Source organism: Sinohyriopsis cumingii, chromosome 1 (genome assembly GCF_028554795.1).
Source record: "Sinohyriopsis cumingii isolate HCF-2022 chromosome 1, ASM2855479v2, whole genome shotgun sequence".
NCBI lineage: Eukaryota > Metazoa > Mollusca > Bivalvia > Unionida > Unionidae > Sinohyriopsis > Sinohyriopsis cumingii.
The window spans coordinates 144581538-144595295 of NC_142961.1; the positions used below are offsets into that span (position 1 = coordinate 144581538).

Here is a 13758-nt window from a genome sequence, read left to right on the forward strand (position 1 = left end):
TAACTGAAACTGATGTTTTCACTTAGATTCCCTGGAGTCCAGTTTAAGGCTTACTTTCATTATAGAATTAATATTTTTGTAGACCATGCTGAATTGATGAGCAACTTTATCAACTAGATGACATCAGGATTAAGTTCTTTACTGGCTTAACAGCGAGTCAGCTTCTTGCAAAATGAAAACAAATATTCAGTATATGTTACATCGAGAGAGAAACTGAAATACATAAAACTTGTCAGTATGCGTAAGCTGCATAACAATCTCATTGACAATATTATGGTCTCATTGACAAATGATATAATGGTCTCATTGATAAATGATATTATGGTCTCATTGACAGATGATATAATGGTCTCATTGACAAACTACATAATGATCTCATTGACACTACAAAATGTCTCATTGACAAACTACATAACAATGTCATTAGCAACTCGTGCTGAGAGTATTTGCAAACAAAATATCAGTACATGTTGGCTAGATAAGTCTCATTGACAAACTACATAATGATCTCATTGACAAGTATTGTGGAGTATTTGCCAACAAAATGTCTGTTTTTATTTATTTTGCAAAGAGTGTTGATGGTCCTTTACAGATGTAAGTGTAATATATGACTGTTTTCAAAGTCCTTATTAATCCAATATGTGTAGATATGCTCTTCTAAATGATGTATGTGTTGAAATCTCTTCTAATTGATGTGTGTGTTGAAATCTCTTTTAATTGATGTGTGTGTTGAAATCTCTTTTAATATACATTTGTGATGAAAACTGTTGTGATTGATGTACATAATGAAAACTTTTCTGGTTGATGTACAAAATGAAAACTTTTCTGGTTGATGTACAAAATGAAAACTCTGCTAATTGATGTATTTAATGAAAACTCTTATATTCGATCTACATGTTGAAAACTCTTCTAATGTATGTGATGAGAAATCTGATTGATGTAGGTGATTAAAACTTGTAATTGATGTGTGTGAAGTCTTCAAATTGACATGTGTTGAAAACTCCTCTAATTGACATACTGTATGTAGGGAGAAATCTAATTGATGTGAGTGAAGTCTTCAAATTGACATGTGTTGAAAACTCCTCTAATTGACACACTGTATGTGATGAAAACTCATCTTATTGGTGAATGTGATGAAAAGTCACACAAAATCAATCCAATATGAATACTTCCTTTAAGTTTTTGAAATTTGACACTGTTACCAAATATGATTATGTCAATTTTGCATGAATGTATTTGATATATTAATAATGTTTACTGGGGGTTATTATAATTAGGTTAAGAGAAATCTCTCTCAGTCTCAGAATCACATAATTAAAATAATTAAGTGAAGTAAATAAACATGTGCAAACTTTCTTTAGACACACCATTAGGTTTTACTATTAATACATTAGTTGAGATTTGTGTTCAGCTGATCTAGAGTAGTGTTGTAATTAATAATTATAATTAAAGTCAGTGTTGAGTTGATCTAGACTAGTGTTGTAATTAATAGTTATGATTAAAGTCGGTGTTGAGCTGATCTAGACTAGGGTTGTAATGAATAGTTATGATTAAAGTCAGTGTTGAGCTGATGTAGACTTTGGTTGTAATTAAATAATTATGATCAAAGTCAGTGTTGAGCTGATCTAGACTAGGGTTGTAGTTAAATAATTATGATCAAAGTCAGTGTCGAGCTGATCTAGACTTGGGTTGTAATGAATAGTTATGATTCAAGTCAGTGTTCAACTGTTCTAGACAAGGGTTGTAATGAATAGTTATGATTAAAGTCAGTGTTGAGCTGATCTAGACTAGGGTTGTAATGAATAGTTATGATTAAAGTCAGTGTTGAGCTGAACTAGACTTGGGTTGTAATGAATAGTTATGATTAAAGTCAGTGTTGAGCTGATCTAGACTTGGGTTGTAATGAATAGTTATGATTAAAGTCAGTGTTGAGCTGATCTAAACTTGGGTTGTAATGAATAGTTATGATCAAAGTCAGTGTTGAACTGTTCTAGACAAGGGTTGTAATGAATAGTTATGATTAAAGTCAGTGTTGAGCTGATCTAGACTAGGGTTGTAATGAATAGTTATGATCAAAGTCAGTGTTGAGCTGATCTAGACTTGGGTTGTAATGAATAGTTATGATCAAAGTCAGTGTTGAGCTGATCTAGACATGGGTTGTAATGAATAGTTTTGATTAAAGTCAGTGTTGAGCTGATCTAGACTTGGGTTGTAATGAATGGTTATGATCAAACTAAGTGAATCATTTTGTTAAAAACAACATATTTCTTTTTTTTATCTAAATTTAATTTTATGTTGAAACCATTCTATCACTGACTGTATGATGCCAAAACTTGTGGTCTATCTGTTGTATGATTGACATTGATAATCTTTTCAGTAAGTGTAAGCTTGTACTCCTTGGACTTGATTTGAACTCCATTACTCTTTTAATCCCCAATCAAGCTTTATTTGATTTGTATCTAATTTTCTATTAAGTCCATTATGCAAACATTGTACTCTGCTTGCAGGATATTTCTGATCAAAAGCGGCATGAAGTTTTCACCCTGTTCAAAATGACTGCGTAATCCATTTTATATTAACATGTATTGAGTGGCTTATAATTTTGTGTTTAGGGGTCAATCCTTTATTTCACATAAAAAAAATTATTATTTGTCTTCTCAAAATCTTGTGAGAATATACTTTTTGCTATGAAATTGATATGTGTCTCCAATTCATATGAAATTTAGAATATATATTAATTGCCCAAGGACACACCACAATGGTGGATTCAGGCTGGTCCATTGATAGGATTTGAACCTGCACCCTTTAGCTCAGAAGTCTAGCATGTTAACACATTAACCCCTGGAGGTTTTTGCCATTTTCGCCTGAAATTAAAGTAGGGAACACATTTTGAAAGCTATTTCTGAATACATCCTAATACATCAACTTGCAGGTGATTTTCAAATAACCTAATGCCTAGTTGTTATTAGAAATATCGTTTTTCATTGGCTATTTGGCTTGCGCATGAGCAGAAGGGTAAAAGTTGGAGATCTTTTCTTTTTTTTTTTTGCTTAATGGATCCATTATTTTCGTATCAAGACCACTCTTTATTCCAAATGCCCATCTTATCCTACTTTTTGCAAAGGCTCATCTGTCTGTTTGCAGTTCATACCAGTCTGCCTTAGATCTGAGACCAAAAAGTCTAAAATCTGGACAGAAAATCGGATTCTTACCATGGGTGAATTTTGGGTGGAGAAAAATTGGGTGCAAAAAATCTACCTTTCTATAATACCACCCACTTTAGTGTATCATACATGATCTTGACACTACAGAGCTTGCCAGTATGCTACTACCTCCTGCCACGTAAACTCGTCGGCAGGGGTTAATGTGTTAACCACAGAGCCACTGTGGCCCCCCTGATTCAGAGAAAGTAAAAAGTTGAATGGACAAGTAAAAATTAGAACTTATTTGCTCATGGCAAGTGAACTTTTAAAGACCCAGACACCATGTGATCTCCTAATATTGTTTTATATATAACTATTGATCACTAATTTATCTATCCCCTTGTGATTTAAGCTGCTGGATTTCTACATTATTTTCCAAGACGTCATTCTTTGAGCATACAGTTAACATTTCTGTCACTGTAGCAGTTTTGTTCCTTATAGGAAACCGTCAGGTCTTTGGATTTATATCTTTGTCAATATAGCTGGATAGTGTGTTTTCAGATTCCAAGATTTGTCAGAGCCAGACAATGTGTTTTCAGATTCCAAGATTTGTCAGAGCTGGACAATGTGTTTTCAGATTCCAAGATTTGTCAGAGCTGGACAGTGTGTTTTCAGATTCCAAGATCTGTCAGAGGTGGACAGTGTTTTTTCAGATTTCAAGAAATAGTCTGAGCTAGACAGAAGTCTGTTTTCAGATTCCTAGTCTTGTAAGCAGGGCTGTTTTAGATGTTTCATCTGTCACAAACAAGGAATTTATTTATAAATTACTTTTTTGTTTTTATTTTTTAAATAGAAGGCATAGTTGTTTTCATTATAAATCAGTCATGGTTGTGCAGTTCAAGTAGTGACATTATTCACTGAATATTGTTTGGATAATCATTATATATTCAAAATTGCATAATTGTTTCTTGTATATTTAAAGGTTTGATAGATCTTTGATAACAATGGACAAAATATGCTGTTAGTTTTCATCACCAATGTTGATACTTTACATACATACCTGTATGTTATGTGCATTTATTAGATGGTAGACTATTGACTTAGTATATTGTTTTGCACAGGAGTGGAAATCAAAGGTTGATAATTTCAGCATGCAGTGAAGGGCAGTGTTTTTTAGTGGCATGCTGCTTTGCTGTAGAGAACAGTTTTAATGTCAGTTACTGCCCCCATACCCCACCCCAAGTAAATTTTGTGTGGAATGCCCCTGTGGTCAAGGTAAAATACTATGAAAAATCCAGGTGTAAAAAGGAAAAAAAGTGTGCTACTGATGGTACCCTCTTTGCTTGGTGTCTGGGGGCAATTCTCACCCTCCTCCCCCACTCCTCTTGTGGTACCACTGTCAGTAGTGCCTGGGGGTAATCCCCCCCTCCTCTTGTGGTACCACTGTCAGCTATACCTGTAATCGTGTAAATATCCATTTAAAATGTATTATATTTCCTTAATGTTATAGCCTTGGTTACTGAACTGTTATATTAATCAGCAGATATACCCATGCACATGGGCACCCCTATTTTCTTAAGATGGGTTGATCCATATATGTAAATACTGTATTATCGTATTGTAAGCAGACTGTAATTGTATACATACACAATATGAAACTGATTGGTGGGGGGGGAGGCACTAGGTCCACTGTTAAGGTGCTTATGAGGCAGTGAATGCCTTAATATTTTATTGCATTTGACCTGCATTATGCAAACAGACCATAGTGTAAGTAGTCAGCACGTGATCTGAAACAAGCCCTATAGGTTAAAATTCCCCTTGCCTGAGCATTGCATGTGTTATACCCATGGGCATAATATAAAATTCTCTTGCCTGAGCATTGCATGTTTTATGCCCATGGGCATAATATAAAATTCTCTTGCCTGAGCATTACATGTTTTATACCTATGGGGACAATATAAAATTCCCTTGCCTGCGCATTGCATGTTTTATACCCATGGGTATAATATAAAATTCTCTTGCCTGAGCATTACATGTTTTATACCTATGGGGACAATATAATATTCCCTTGCCTGAGCATTGCATGTTTTATACCCATGGGCATAATATAAAATTCTATTGCCTGAGCATTGCATGTTTTATACCAATGGGCATAATATAAAATTCCCTTGCCTGAACATCACATGTTTTATACCTATGGGGACAATATAATATTCCCTTGCCTGAACATCACATGTTTTATACCTATGGGGACAATATAAAATTCCCTTGCCTGAACATCACATGTTTTATACCCATGGGGACAATATTCTCCTTAATTTTAGTATCTTAAGGTGTATATTCTGCAATTGTGATTTTGAAAACATTCTTTTGGGGGTGGGTGTTTTGTTTAATTGGAGAGCATTATGATCCATGTTTTCAATAATATTTCCATTGCAACAGTTTATTTCTATTATTAGAGCACTAATTGATTCATATTTATTAGTGACAGATAGGGAATAGCAAAGCAATAATAATGACACATTTCCATGGCAACTGTAGCTCATTCATTATTCAGCAGTGATCATAATTCAGTGTGAACAGCTTTGCAAAAGAAAATTTTTATTGCTTTCTGGCACAAGGCATGTTCACTTGATGAGAAAATGTGTATATATGTATATTAAATGAGGTTAAACAAGGATGTTGGTCATAAACATTCCAAAATATTTGTTTGGTTTTCATCAGTTTTTAGCTGAGATGTTTTTAATTGTTTTGACTGCACTAGTTATTAAAATGTGTGATTAATTATCATTTTAACCATTTTTCATATTCATAATTAATTTACTTACAGAGAATAGTTGTTTATATCAATGATGTTGCATTTGTAAGTTGATTTTATGTAGTTTATTAGTAGACTAATGTAACTGACAATATTTGTCATACAGTATGAATGCTGTTTCTTTTGTAAGTTTTCAAGAAATGTCAACATTCATTTAGTAAAAATGACATGAAAAGATAATCTGATTAAGAAATGACTAAGGGGCCATCAATAAATGACGTTACGCGATTTTGGCCGATTTTTTACACCTACCCCCCCCCCCCCCCGTCACATATTTTTTAAACAAATTCCTTCCCCTCATCACACATCATCACAAATGTGTGACCCCCTCCCCCCCAGGTGCGTGACGTCATTTATGGACGGTCCCTAATATACTAATTTCTAGTCCTCAGCAGTTTGAAATATTGAAACTAACAAGGTGCAACTATTAAATAGATGTACATAATATCACAACACTTCAGCTGAAAGGTTTCTGATTACACTGTCTATCATTGTTAAAGGCAGATTAATAAAATTGACATATCCCTTTCATTTCCCTTTACACCTCCCTTACCCCTTGATGATTTCCTATTTTCTCTTGCAGCAGAATCTGAATCGTACAGACTATTACAGTTATTTATTTGATAAAAACATTGGATTTAATTTTATATTTAAAACATGTACAGATTTCATTGTATTCTAGGTTTAGACAATTATAAAATCAAATTAATTTATTATTCTTAATAATAATTTTGATATCCATAATTTTAAACCTTTTAATAACAAAATATTTCTGATCATTTGTATATAGTTGCTTATAAGTTGAGTCCAACTGCAAACTGCACAGACCCAGATCTGCCATAATGCACCAGCAGATCTGGGTCTGTGCAGCTTAAGAGGAATCAGTAGAACAACTAATATAGACCCTGATCTGCAGTTTAGATTAGCGACGGATATTTAATTAAAATAAATGATAGAAGCTGTGTGTTGACCTGATGACTTTTGTGCCTGGTGGTTCTTATAAGAGTCTTTCTATTATTATCATTATTAATCTGTAATTTTACATCAAAAAAGGATAAATTTTTCACTCAAAACGAAGGTGCCATATGAACTTGTCTAATAGTTGTGTCCGGCTACAAACTGCAAAGTCACAGATCTGCTGGTGCATTATGCAATGGCATATCGGGATCTATGATGTTTGAAAAAGGACTCGAAAAAAAAGCAAGTACACATGGTAATAGCTAGTATATAGGTAAACTGAACATAACAGAAACTGAATAAGGTCTCAGAAAAGCCCGTTACTCTATTCACAGACTGATTTCTGTCTAAAAATGGTAATTTGTGTATGTTTTCCTTTTTTTCACAAACAAGTTATGATTTAGTTTATCACTAACAAGCTGTCAGCCTTCCTTTGGAAAGTTGGACATCCCTTGCCTTCCTAGCATCACAGAATCTGTCGGGTTATCAATTTATGTTGAGTGCGTGCATGAAATTGAGTATCAAATTATCAAAACTTAAAAAGAAAGCCTGGGCTATCAATGGACTCCGCTATTCCACAGCAAAACAAGAAGATAACTGCTGAATAGCACAAGTCACAATTCTCCCATTCTTAAATTTTAAATTCAGCGGGCATCAGAAAAGAACAATAAAAGCGTGTGAAGAACCTATTTTACTGTAACCACTGCAGATATTGGCGGGATGGGATCGAAAGCTAACCATCATCAAGAAACAGTCATTTTTCCTTGCTGAAATAATTAGCTTGCATTGTTAAATTAATTCCATAGATTGTCCCAGTACTTTGGTTGGATCTGGCAATTAAATATTATTTTTTAATGTTTTTATTCTAGTATTTGTAAACAGAAATGTTCGTCGTGGTTAAAAGTCGGAAGAACTGAAAACTTTTTTTCTGGAAAAGTTTTAGAATTTTATAATATCATAAAATTCTTTGATTAAGAACAAAATTAGAAAATAATTGCGGAAGTTGTACAGTCTCCTCTTCATTTTAAAAGCTCTTTGGAAAGTGTTCTGCGTTTGTATTTGACACCACTACCAGTAAAATGCTTAAAGTAAAATGCATCTGGAATCCTGCCAGTCTTACATTTTTCTTGTAAATATTCGTGATTTTTTTTTAATCCTTTTTTTAAAAACACTTTTCTGCTTACAAAACTCGGTAGTAATCCACCTTGAAATTTTATATATATATGTGTGTGTGTGTGTGTGAATCATGCATGGGCTACTTTTCCACAAGAGAAAAACAGTATCTGTGTTATTATAATGAATCAAACGCGTTATTCCCTCTTGAATCAAGTAAGTTCTTGTGGCAAAAAAAAAATGAATCATCGTTCACAGACTAGTTGTAGTTTTCATATGGAAAATGCCAGCTTCATGATCAATAACGTGGGGATTTGCTGAGTGTAATATGTTGCACGTGACGGCTAAATGTTTTGTAGTTCTCTGTTTCAATATGGCGACAAGCTGATTATGACATTTAAATCAATGGTTACTATGGGGACCATGTATGGTTTTTACCGCCTGGCACCTGATCAGTTCTTGATAAACCTCTAAAATAGCTCCATAAAACCATAAGCACGAAATGTTTCAGGTTTGTCGTTTCATGTTTGACTGACTTTAACATCACACAACCACACGAGGCACAAGTTCATTTCGTAAGAGTTGATTTAGACATTTACATTGATTTTCTTTTCAAATAAAAAAAATATTTTGATTATAATAGTGTTCTTTTGTTATCTTAGAACACAGGAGGTATCGATCTTTTGCCAGCATCTGTATTCAGACATACAAAATTTGCCGGATCTCCTTAGGCAACACGAGTTCAACAAATTTGCACAGTAGTGTACATGTTAATAATCAATGACACGGTGAGCACTAGCGTGCAAAACATGCAACTACTTCATGATGCTCGTATCGACAGTGTAATGTGATCTACATGTATATCATCCAGCTACTCTTTTATCCACTACACATGCATGCGTGTGTGATTCGGAATTTTTTAATTTTATATATCCCGGCTAAACTCACCTAAAAATGTTTTAATCAATATTGAAATAATCCTTATTTAAAATTATACCACTGATTCAATAATAATAATAATAATCTCTTTTATCGTTTCATCCATTAAAAATTAATCGCGACCACGGGATTAACGTCATTGACGAGGCAATGGTTCGGTTTAAAACCGCTCTGGAACAAACGAACGAACGAACCATAATGTAGCATATTTTATCTGAGTAACAGCTGAACATGGTGAATGAGATGATGTATGTTGCACGGTTGTGAGGATTTGGTTTGGAAAGGTGCAGCGAATATTTAATTTCATACACTGCGAGGAAACGTGACCCGGAGACATCGTCGGCATTGTGCAAACGGTTGCTGGGATATTTTCAACAAGTTCAAAACTTGGTTTGTCAGCAAACCTTTCATTGGAAAAAAAAGTCATCTTCAAATAAAACAAAATACAAATCTGACCAATTTCTTCTTAACGAAACATGAAAATGCACAGTTTTTTTTTTCTTTCTTTCAAGGATTGTTCGGAATTTCGCCTGGTTTCGATATTAACGAGTCGTGTCAGATTTTTTGTCATATGACGATTTAAAGAATTTAAACTTGATAAAGAAAGTTTGACTTGATCCATGCAAATCAGGCTTGATTGCCGCTCTTCACATTGTGTTGGCACTGTGAAGTGTAACTTTTACAACGATATTAACATTTAAAAACTTGTTTTGCATAAAATCAGATTTCCTTCATTTTTAGACATGTGTTATCTACATATTGCGGAGGGAAAACGACAGTTACACTCAAGCGTTTTAAACTGCTTTGTTGATGTAAAATATTAAAAAGAAATGTTTGTTTTGGCTTGGTGTAGTTTAACGCCATCTTTAAGCATATTATATACATAACGGCAGTAAATTTGGTGGAGGAAGAGTTCGGGAAGAACCACTGATCCACGAGAAGCTCCTGACAATATTTCTCACATACGTACACTGGTCGAGCCCTTTGGCGAGAACTCCGCGCAGAACGAGGAATGATCGGTAAAATAGAGTACCTTAGGTATCTCCGTCACTTTTGTTTCACCTGCTACAAATTAATACAAACCTCCAGAATACATACGAACATTCAGGGATTGAACTGGATGGTAATAAAGCCGTTGACTGGAGGCCAGGCAATCGTTTTAAGAGGGAAAAAGAAAATTCATCTTGAGAGCAAGAGTCCCTCGAAGGAGCTGACGCGCTACTGATTGAAAAGAATTTCCAGGAATTCAATATAAAATTAGTTCTTCCTTTGAAACCATATTTGGTGTTAATACTGAACAATTTTCTTTTAAAGCCAGCAAATCCTCGCAAGAAATCTTATGGTAGAAACCCCATGGCAAGATGAATCTGCGTTTCGGAGAAGCAACAATAACAAGATAGATTTTTAAGATGGATGCCATTTCGGCCATATTCGATTTCAGATTGGCACCAATTCTGTGCCATCCAAGACATAAGAACTCTTTCAGTGGAAATATCATGCTGATATTAGCAGTCATTGAGAAGGAATAATGATAACAAGATTTTCAAGATGGCCACTGTGGCAGACATCTCGAAAGTGTGAATGGCACCGTTATGACCAAGTAGACACCATAGGTTGCGCTCCGCAGTTTCGTACTCTCATGGGGTTTAATTTTAATGAAAAAGAAATTTCCATGTTTTCCTCACTGGTTGTTCAGGCTATTAGGTATTGTTAAAATAACTTATATTGTGGTGTATGATTGATGTGTGTAATTTGTGTTATAGAGAACACAGCTAAGTTAGTATACATTGATCTGGAAAGTTTGATTGTTCCACTAAAGTTTCAAAATTCTATTAAAATTTGGAGCATTTACGCTGCCTTTAGTATGAATTTACAGAAATCATCCCCTTAGGAGTGCGTCATGTTACCATACAATCCTACATCGATGATTGAACCTATGGTAGCAACAAAATACGGATTCAACGAACCCGTGCTATACCGATCCTTTTGTTCCTAATTGAATCCTTACAGTTACAAATATTGTTTCAACGTGAACTGTATACATTCTAATTGAAAACCCCAGGTATGAAAAAGCTCCACTCTGCGTTCAACAAGACAATGATATAAAAAAAGAAGCTAGAAGATAAATTAAACAAAACAATGACCGACTCTGGAAACAAACATTTTTAAATTCATAGAACATAGCCGACAATAGCGTGAAGCGAAAATGTTATATCGATTTATAAAAAATAAAACTAATATTGTGATACAGATCAATAAGTGTATTAAATATCATCTAATCAATACACTATATTGAAGACACGAATGACTTGAGTGGATTCATCATGACCCACAAAGATTAAATTCGCTAAATTGAAAACTAAATACACTAAAGATCTCGTTGAAAAATTCAAACACGCAGCGGGAAGCAAACTGAACGTTATTGAAAATTTATTAATTTAATAATATTATTAACTTCTCGAACATAACCTGCTAATTAAAGAATGATATGACACGGATGATAACTTACCTAATAAAACGGCATGTTCTATAAATGATATTAGATACTACGACAGTGTCGCTGGAATATAAATTGAGATGTTATCTATGGAGTTAACACAGGGATGGACGAACGTAGAACGCATGCGAAAGGAAATATATTGGAGTCTACATATGAAAACTAGATGTAGAAAAATGTAGGACTTTATAAAGCATATTTTCCCGAAACTATTTAGTTTCATTTGATATTTAGACCAATTCTCTTCAAATCATATAAGGTACATGTTTTAAGCTGATTTCTGTATAAGTGTTTTGTCCTCCACCCCACCCAACACACACACACACACTCACATTCTCCTGTGAAGGGCTTGCCGGGCATGAAAAGGGAAATCCTCAAGTTAGCGCGCCGTTACCAATTTGTGTTATTCTGACCATTCTAAAGAACCCCACTCTTTTAAAGCAGCAATTCAAAGATACATATGCTAAGACTTTCATTCCGAAATTATTCGCTACAATCTGGCGTCGTTCCCAGTGGAACTACATCAAGGTCCTAATTAAATTCCGTCCCCTGGGAGCGATGCTATTTGTAGCTCAGAAATGATTGGATCGATATATCAAATTCACCTGTCTCCACATACCAGCTCCTGCACATCAAGGCCAGCCAGCCAGCCTCCCGTAAATTGTGTCCAGACTGGTATTGGGGAAATAATTCAAATAACCATCTTCAAGCAAATTCTATATAAAACAAAGTTATTGTCAAGACATCATGGAATCATGGCTTGCAGGTGGAGGGGGGGGGGGATAGCTTGGCTGGTATTTAGTTCACATCCAAGAATATTTTTCAGCACAGCGTCAAGCTAACACGATCAATAGTTTTTGCAAGCTGACGCATTTCTCGCCGGTGAAAACAAAGTATAGAGCAAAACGCTGGAGAATGTCGTCAATGTTGAAACCATTTTTTTTTTTTTTTTTTTTTTGTAATTGTCTTATACAAATGTAATATTTCGATATTTATCACAGACCTAAAATCAATACACTGCACAAAAGGAATAATCTATTTCAAAGCTAAAATAAACTCCGGTTCATGTATGATGACTAAAAATTCATGCATGCTTTGAGCGTGTGCGTGTGTGTGATTTGGATTTTTAACGTAGTTTTAACAAAATTTTCAGTCATATCGCTACGACGTCTTCAATGTGTCAGTCTGTGATGGTGTCTACGATTCTTCCAAACAACTCCTAATTTATGTATTTAAAAAAAACAACAACAAACCACCACCACCACCACCAACAAAAACCACAAAACACCCCCTCCCAGTAAAAAACAAACATCCGCGGTTATGTTTCTGGTTCTGCAACACAGCTATGACACAATGGCGAGGCTAGGGATTCTTTTATTAGTATTCGGTGTTGACACTATCCCCAATTCAAAGCATGAAATACGTCATGACATGAAAACCAGCACGTGCTTGGCCCAGTGTATAAATGTAGTACATACATAGGTCTACACACTGATTCCTTGTGACCTTTACCCTACCCTTGACTTTGTGGTAAAACAGAACATAATTACCATTACTAATGCACTCTTTCATGATATCCTTTAGGTCAGTTGTTCAAGATTTATCCCGCAAGCCGGACCTGGCCCGTGATCTGGTTTTCATCATATGGTGTGGTTTTAAATGTCGCTTATCTGGCCAGCACCCACGAGGAAGTTGCCCATGCCAGCTTTAGCTAGACTGGTACACATTTATAAAGAAAAAATAATTAACTGATGTCATATCCAAGGTTATAGGTTGACCAACTTGCTAAAAAAAATGGTGGTTTTTTTTGTTTTTTGTTGTTGCTAGTTTGTTTTAGAATATTTGTCAATGTTGTTTCTTTTACCCATTTTAGGGATGAATTGGTATACGAAAAAAAAACGTGGACCATGTGTTGTATATGTTGCGTATTCAATGTTGTCCATTTGCTCAAAATGTTTAATGATGACGTAATGCTATCTGATTACTGAGCGCGCGCGAGAGAGAAATAAATTAAAAAAATCACCGGTTTAGTTTCAAATATATCCATTTCTGAAAATTGTCAAATGTAATACAAATATTTTGATGATTCAATAGAAAAACACGAGCTTAATAATGTTTTGATAATAGCTTTTGTTACCGGAGGACAAAAATAAAGAAACGAAACTGAACACAGATGATTAAAAATACATGTAACATGATTTGATAGAAGTACTTAAATGTTTTAGTCATTTAGTCAACCCCGGGTTTATCTTAGTATTCAGGAACATAACCCCACCATCACCACATGGCAG

General features: G+C 34.7%; 1 protein-coding gene across 3 annotated transcripts in view; it reads right to left on the minus strand.

Moving 5' to 3' along the window:
- The window catches only part of LOC149808077 (tetraspanin-9-like), a 148818-nt gene that overhangs the window by 69722 nt on the left and 65338 nt on the right, over positions 1–13758 (minus strand). The window contains exon 10 of one of the 3 annotated variants that reach the window (XR_016423971.1): positions 11395–13183. The exons of the other annotated variants lie outside the window; for them this stretch is intronic. The gene's annotated coding sequence lies outside the window, so the exon portion shown is untranslated. Of the gene's footprint in view, positions 1–11394; positions 13184–13758 lie in introns of those variants that run through there. 3 annotated transcript variants of the gene reach the window in all.